Genomic DNA, 6,903 nt, shown 5'->3' with positions numbered 1-6,903 from the left:
TTTATTCACATTTTCCATTAGTCAGATTTCTCAGGCTTCATCAGCATCTTTCGACAGACTGTGCATGTTCGGATCCACATTCATATACGAGCATAGTTTTCTTTAATGAAAATAAGTAAATCCCATCACAGAACTAGCTAATTCATTTGAGCACAATCTACAAAATTTTCTCAGTTCATGCACTGGCCAGATCATAGTGTATAATATTGAGCAATCAGTACGTAATAAAGAGGCTAAATATGTCGTAAAATTAGCATTACAGAAGATCAGGAAATATTCTTACTAATGGTCATACATTAAGAAAATGAAAAGAAAAATTCGAAATCTAAAATGCAGTACAGTATTTAGTTTTATTCAGCTTTCATTTCATCCATAACTTATCAAACAATTGCTTTCATAAATGTAAATACTAGTATTAGGCATTCACATTACTTTAAGTTTAATTTTATCAGTATGAGAAACATTTATTATCACGAAAAAGCAGCCACCATCACAAGCCTCCGCTGTGCCCGCGGCAGCGGGCTTCAGAGCTGGCTGAGATGACGTCACAGGGCATCGAGTTGATGACCACTGTAACAAAGCATGGGAGGCATTTTTATTAACTACATAGCTTCTCCAAAAAGTAGAGCACTCTTCAATTGAAACTCTCTTTCACAAATCTATGTCTCTTTTATGGCCTAGTGCTGTTCGGTATGAAAATGTGTTGCTCCATACATTGTTAAGGCAGGCAAAATACTACAAAACTATTATACTGGGTTAGTTAAAAGTCCCGTACCATCTAAATAACTTTTGAAGCATACGGTTCAGTGATATGAAACTTTGTATGTGAGGATAACCATATACTAAGATCTCAATAATGATATTACTGAGTTTTTTCTACTTCCGGTTTAACCGGAAGTAACTCCAACTATTATTTTAAATGGAACACCCAATATACAATTTTCACAGTGTTGCATTTCCGAAAATGTGCCGTATGGAGGTGGTGGAGTGATGGTTTGGGCAGGAGTGTGTACGGATGCTCGTACAGAGTTGGTTTTTGTTGAAAATGGAAGACTAACAGCTGATAGGTATATAAATGAATGTTTGGCTGATCATGTTGTGCCATTTGGCCAATTTGTAGGCGATAATTTTGTTTTAATGCATGATAATGCACGGCCGCATATTGTCCATGCGGTCGGAGATTATCTCCAAGAAGTGGAAATCCATGTTCTTCCATGGCCAGCAAGGAGTCCAGACATGAACCGAATTGAACACGTGTGGGACATGATGGGACGGCGTGTTAAGAATAGACACCGAGACCAGAATCGTTACAAGAGTTGAGGCGAGCACTTGGCGAAGAATGGGAACTTATTCCTCAAGAAGACATTGCTAACCAAATTGAGAGCATGCCAAGACGTATGGATGCAGTTATTCAAGCCAGAGGGGGTAATACCCGTTACTAAAAAGAGTGTTTAATGTTTAAGGCACCATAAAGTGAAAAAACAGTTAAACCAAACGATGCCATAGTTATACGCCCTTTGTAATTTTTTGTAAATTTTCTCATCAGAGATTTTTATTTTTTTTCAAAGGTTGTCGTATAAGGTGCTAAATGGAACATTATTTTGTTTAAATGGGTTTTGTTTCATTTTGAAATAATTGGCAACAAAATACAAGCAAATATAGAAGTGTCCGGTTTTTTTTGTCCCTGAGTGTATTTTGTAATTTTTGAATAGTGCTCATTAAGAGCTTTTCAAAAAGTACCCACACTTGATACTTCTGTACAAATTCAGTGTTTCTAAGTCAAGGAAAACAGAAAAGTGTCTCGAATATTAAAATAATAAAATACTCCTTCCTTAACAAAAACAAAACAAATCTAGCTCACCTTCTAAATTATGTGTTCAAATTGGTATCCCTCAGCTGCTTGACAATGTGTCAGTCGATCATAGAAATGAATGATTTAACCAGTTTTAGGAATATCTTGCACCACTTCCAGTATTCGATGCTCCAGATTTCTAAGTTGTTGGGTCCTTCTCGATACCACAATCTAGTATATACAGTCACGAAGCTTGTGTTGTGAGGGTACTAGGAAGAATAGACTGTGCCGATACTATTTCGCATTGTCTGTAATGAGGCGATATTAGCGATCCTAGTGGTTAGCAACTATCTATGGATGTATAATTACTACGTAGGCCTATTGAGCTTCGTGACTGTATATACTAGACTGTGATGATACAGTGAAACCTCTCATTTACGGATATCGAAGGGACGTAACAATCTGTCCGCATGTGAGAGGTGCCCTTTATTATGGAGGGAGGCTCATCAATCTAACAGTAAATTTATAATAGGCCTATGCATTATGTATCCTTTCACGCTTTAAATGAAATGTATTACTGTAGTTTAATTTTAAATACAGTATACAGTACTTACTTACTTACAAATGGCTTTTAAGGAACCCAAAGGTTCATTGCCGCCCTCACATAAGCCTGCCATCGGTGCCTATCCTGTGCAAGATTAATCCAGTCTCTATCATCATACCCCACCTCCCTCAAATCCATTTTAATATTATCCTCCCATCTACGTCTCGGCCTCCCTAAAGGTCTTTTTCCCTCCGGTCTCCCAACTAACATTCTATATGCATTTCTGGATTCGCCCATACGTGGTACATGCCCTGCCCATCTCAAACGTCTGGATTTTAAGTTCCTAATTATGTTAGGTGAAGAATACAATGCGTGCAGTTCTGTGTTATGTAACTTTCTCCATTCTCCTGTAACTTCATCCCGCTTAGCCCCAAATATTTTCCTAAGCACCTTATTCTCAAACACCCTGAACCTATGTTCCTCTCTCAGAGTGAGAGTCCAAGTTTCACAACCATACAGAACAACCGGTAATATAACTGTTTTATAAATTCTAACTTTAAGAATTTTGGACAGCAGACTACATGATAAAAGCTTCTCAACCGAATAATAACACGCATTTCCCATATTTATTCTGCGTTTAATTTGCTCCCGAGTGTCATTTATATATGTTACTGTTGCTCCAAGATATTTGAATTTTTCCGCCTCTTCGGAGGATAAATCTCCAATTTTTATATTTCCATTTCGTACAATATTCTGGTCACGAGACATAATCATCTTACTTTGTCTTTTCGAGATTTACTTCCAAACCGATCGCTTTACTTGCTTCAAGTAAAATTTCCGTGTTTTCCCTAATCGTTTGTGTATTTTCTCCTAACATATTCACGTCATCTGCATAGACAAGAAGCTGATGTAACCCGTTCAATTCCAAACCCTGCCTGTTATCCTGAACTTTCCTAATGGCATATTCTAGAGCGAAGTTAAAAAGTAAAGGTGATAGTGCATCTCCCTGCTTTAGCCCGCAGTGAATTGGAAAAGCATCAGATAGAAAGAGCATACAGTACTATAGTAAATTCTTTGGGACTTTGAACTACAGTAGATAATACCGAAAGAGGAAAATACAGTACTGTGCCATGCAATTTATTCTACGTCTACAGTTATGCAGTATGTAATTTACAGTTTTCAACTCAACCTGTACGTTAAGGTGCCATATCTCTAGAAACAGAACAACTGATTGAAGTGAAGAGAATAATCCTACTAACCCTCTCATGTGTTGAATACAATTTCACGATCACGGAAACCTTGGACTCATCAGACAGGTTGTTTATCCACCTGCTTCCAGCTAACAAGGGGTAGCCGGCAGTGGCGAAGCTACATTCATGTAACTGGGTATTCTAAAGTTCATACCTTATATTTTTTGTAGATAAATTCCAGTCGGCGTGTTTTTCGCTCTGCAAAGATGTCAATGATGCGTTCTTTGAAAATGTCGTCCCTGGAAAGACTGTTCAACAAACCCTTCTCAATAGCCAGAATACTCAAATTGCTCAGTCTAGAATCTGACATGGAGTTCCTTAAAAATGTCTTAACTCTCTTCAGTGCACTCGTACTTCGTTCACTCGACGCAGCAGATACAGGAAAGGTGAGAATCAGTCTTATGAGCCGCACTGTTTCTTGATAGATTTGTTCTAGGCCATTGTTAAAAAAATATTTCAGAAAGAAACCTGCAGGCAAATGCTTTGTTTGGTCAGAATAAACGTTCGTTAGTTCATTTCCAAGCTGTTCACTGTCAAAGTATGGATACTTTTTACCAATGCACTCAACTTAAGTGACGGAAACACTGATCTATAAGCAGGGAACTGTTTTTCATTGAGTAATTCAACAAAATTAAAGTTTTTAAGATCTTCAAATCTCGATTCCATTCGTATCACTATGGTATCAATTATTTCAAAAGCTAGGACTTGTAGTGTCATAAATTATCCTGATCCTGCCTGAGTGCCTTGGCATCTTTGATGCACTCCTCAACAGTTTCCTGATTTCTAAGAGATTTTACATTTGTTACATACAGCAAGTTTTACTTCATGATTGCAATGCTGATATTTGATGTACACTTTATTTGCAACATTATGTATAAGTGGTGAATGTAAACAATATTTTCCGCAGTTGCGAGCGTCGTTAAATAAACCATAATTTAATTTTCTACGGGGAAGATAACTATATACATAGAAGTCACAATGATAAGAGGATAGATAGGGTGGAGATCATAGCAATAACAAATTACAATGAAAGCAGTAGTGATGGTGTAGTGGCAAAATTTTCTAACAATAACAATAAACGCACAGTCTGTAACGTTTTATTAGATTTGGTTTTCTTAACTTATCGGCATTATAGGTCTATTTACACGAGTTCTGAGTGTACTTCTACTGTCATGGCGTTTAGCAGCATGATATCTGTAGGGGGCTGCAGCTGGTTGGGAGATGTACAAGTTGGATAGTGACTCGCTTCTTTGCTTAACATTTAACATTTCAGGGGCCAAAAAGATCTGCGATACTTTTTTTTAATACCATAATTTCTCACACACTGACAGATTGCAGCATTGCCAACCGTGGCCAAATTGGGCTATACGTAGCTTTTAGCAGAATGATCGTAGTCGAATGGCAAAGTGTAGCAGAATGAGATTCGATCTAATGACCACTTGTGAATACTCAATTTTATGTGCAAACACGTTCTTCTATCAAATGTTATTTTCTCACACTCTAATACCCATAAGAAGTTTCTCGCTTCCTCAAAAAAATTACGAAAACATAATAGAAAATTTAAGGTAGAACTGAATTCCGGACACTGCGACCATTATTTATGGCAAGGAAAGCTTTGGTATTTTCAGTTTTCTTTTCCTATTATGTGAATAGTGCCCATTGTTTAACGGTCAATTCCTGGATTCGTGAATTCGCCGACACCTGACAGTGTCTTTATTGGGAGTCGACTATGCAACAAAAATGAATTGGCCCTAAATTAATGAATGACATATCCAACACATCCGCTTTCCAACAATGTAACTATAGCATAGGTCATGGATTCTGTTTCTGAATGTGTGTGGCTTCATTTTGGTATTTGTAGTTAAATTTCGGGACGTTTGTAGCAGACTCGCTAGTATTGAGGTTGGTAACGCTGAATGACACTTTTTTTTTTTTTCGTGACCCTTTCTATTACCTTTTTATGTTTTTCAGCTTTCTTAAACTAGTACGTACTCAACACCCATGCCCAAGGCGGGACTCGAATCCACAACCTTTCGGACCAAGCGATAGAGACATGCAGTGCCTCTCCCGCTTGAGCCTTCCAGGTCGGCAAAATGTTCAGAGTCTAGGCTCTTCACAGAGCTGTCTAGCATTAGTGACGTATGCAACACTCTGGTTGGCGCATGCGCATATGCTTTCTCTATCTGCTGCAGAGAGCCTGATTTGAAACAGTTTCATTCACTCACAGTGAGTAGCCACAATGTCGTTATGCGCCTGTTCCGCGCCGAGGAGCTGGCGTCAATCCTTCCGTAACTAGAGAGCGTAATACTAGAGAGATTTCATTTACCTATACCAATGAAAACAGGAAAATGTAAATGCGCTTATTTCTTGAAAATCCAATGGGTATTCTAAGGCTCACAGATTCCCCTTCAGCTTCGCCCCTGGTAGCCGGCTGGGCTAGTGGTAGCCTACGAGACCCTTATTGTCTTCTTTCATGTTAAGGAATTTCTGTACTAATTTTCCATTTTTGTAACACATTAGATCTTGAAATCCAAGTTCTGTCCGCAGTCAGGAGGTAAAACAAGCTTTAGGACTGTGAAACAGCTGTCCGTGTCCGTGTCTGAGAGTGTGCGTAAACGAGAGTTAAATTTATCATTATTTCTATATTATTTTAGTTGGGACATAAAAATCTGTCCGTATATGAGGAGTGTCCGTATCTTGGGGGTGTCCGTAAGGAGAGGTTTCACTGTACTGTGAATAGTCTATGAAGAAAGCCATGATTCCAGCATATATATTCAAATCTCTCTAGTGTATAGACTCAGGGTTGCCAGATGTCCCGATTTGGCGGGACATGTCCCGATTTTTAATGTAAAAGTCCCGAGTCCCGCTTCGATTCGACGTTTTCTTCTAGGCCCAAATAATTACATTAAATTTAAATTAAGTTTCTTAATAATGTAGGTTCGCACATTGAAAAAATGAATATTTTGGCAAGTGTAAGGTTTGTAACAACGAATTCAGTGGTAAATATGATATTTTTAAACGTTTAAAAAGAGACATTCATCAGAAATGCATGGCACAGAGAATTGAAAAAGCTTCTTGAAAATACTGAAGTCCAGTGACAAATATATGAGAAGCTCTAAAAATGTATACTTTATGTTAAATGATGGGTTTGGAGCAGCAATATGCTAAATCCATGGCGCTACAGCCCTGAAGAGCCCGGTCCGACCAGCCGGCTGCTGGCCTCAGGCCCACATACCGGAGCAGAGGTGGACTATCATCTAACCAGAATGGAGGTATCGTGTGGTTAGCACGATGATCCTCCCAGCCGTTATAGCTGG

At 38.5% G+C, this 6,903-nt stretch overlaps 1 long non-coding RNA gene across 1 annotated transcript in view; it reads right to left on the bottom strand.

Annotated features, from left to right (window-relative positions):
* Positions 1-514: 514 nt before the first annotated feature.
* LOC138710017 (uncharacterized) overlaps positions 515-6,903 on the bottom strand; it is a 42,568-nt gene continuing 36,179 nt past the window's right edge. Inside the window, exon 3 of the long non-coding RNA XR_011335019.1 lies at positions 515-570. This is a non-coding gene — a long non-coding RNA (uncharacterized lncRNA). The remainder of the gene's footprint in view (positions 571-6,903) is intronic.

The sequence above is a fragment of the Periplaneta americana genome, chromosome 12 (genome assembly GCF_040183065.1).
Source record: "Periplaneta americana isolate PAMFEO1 chromosome 12, P.americana_PAMFEO1_priV1, whole genome shotgun sequence".
Lineage (NCBI taxonomy): Eukaryota > Metazoa > Arthropoda > Insecta > Blattodea > Blattidae > Periplaneta > Periplaneta americana.
This window is presented reverse-complemented; position numbering and strand designations above follow the sequence as displayed.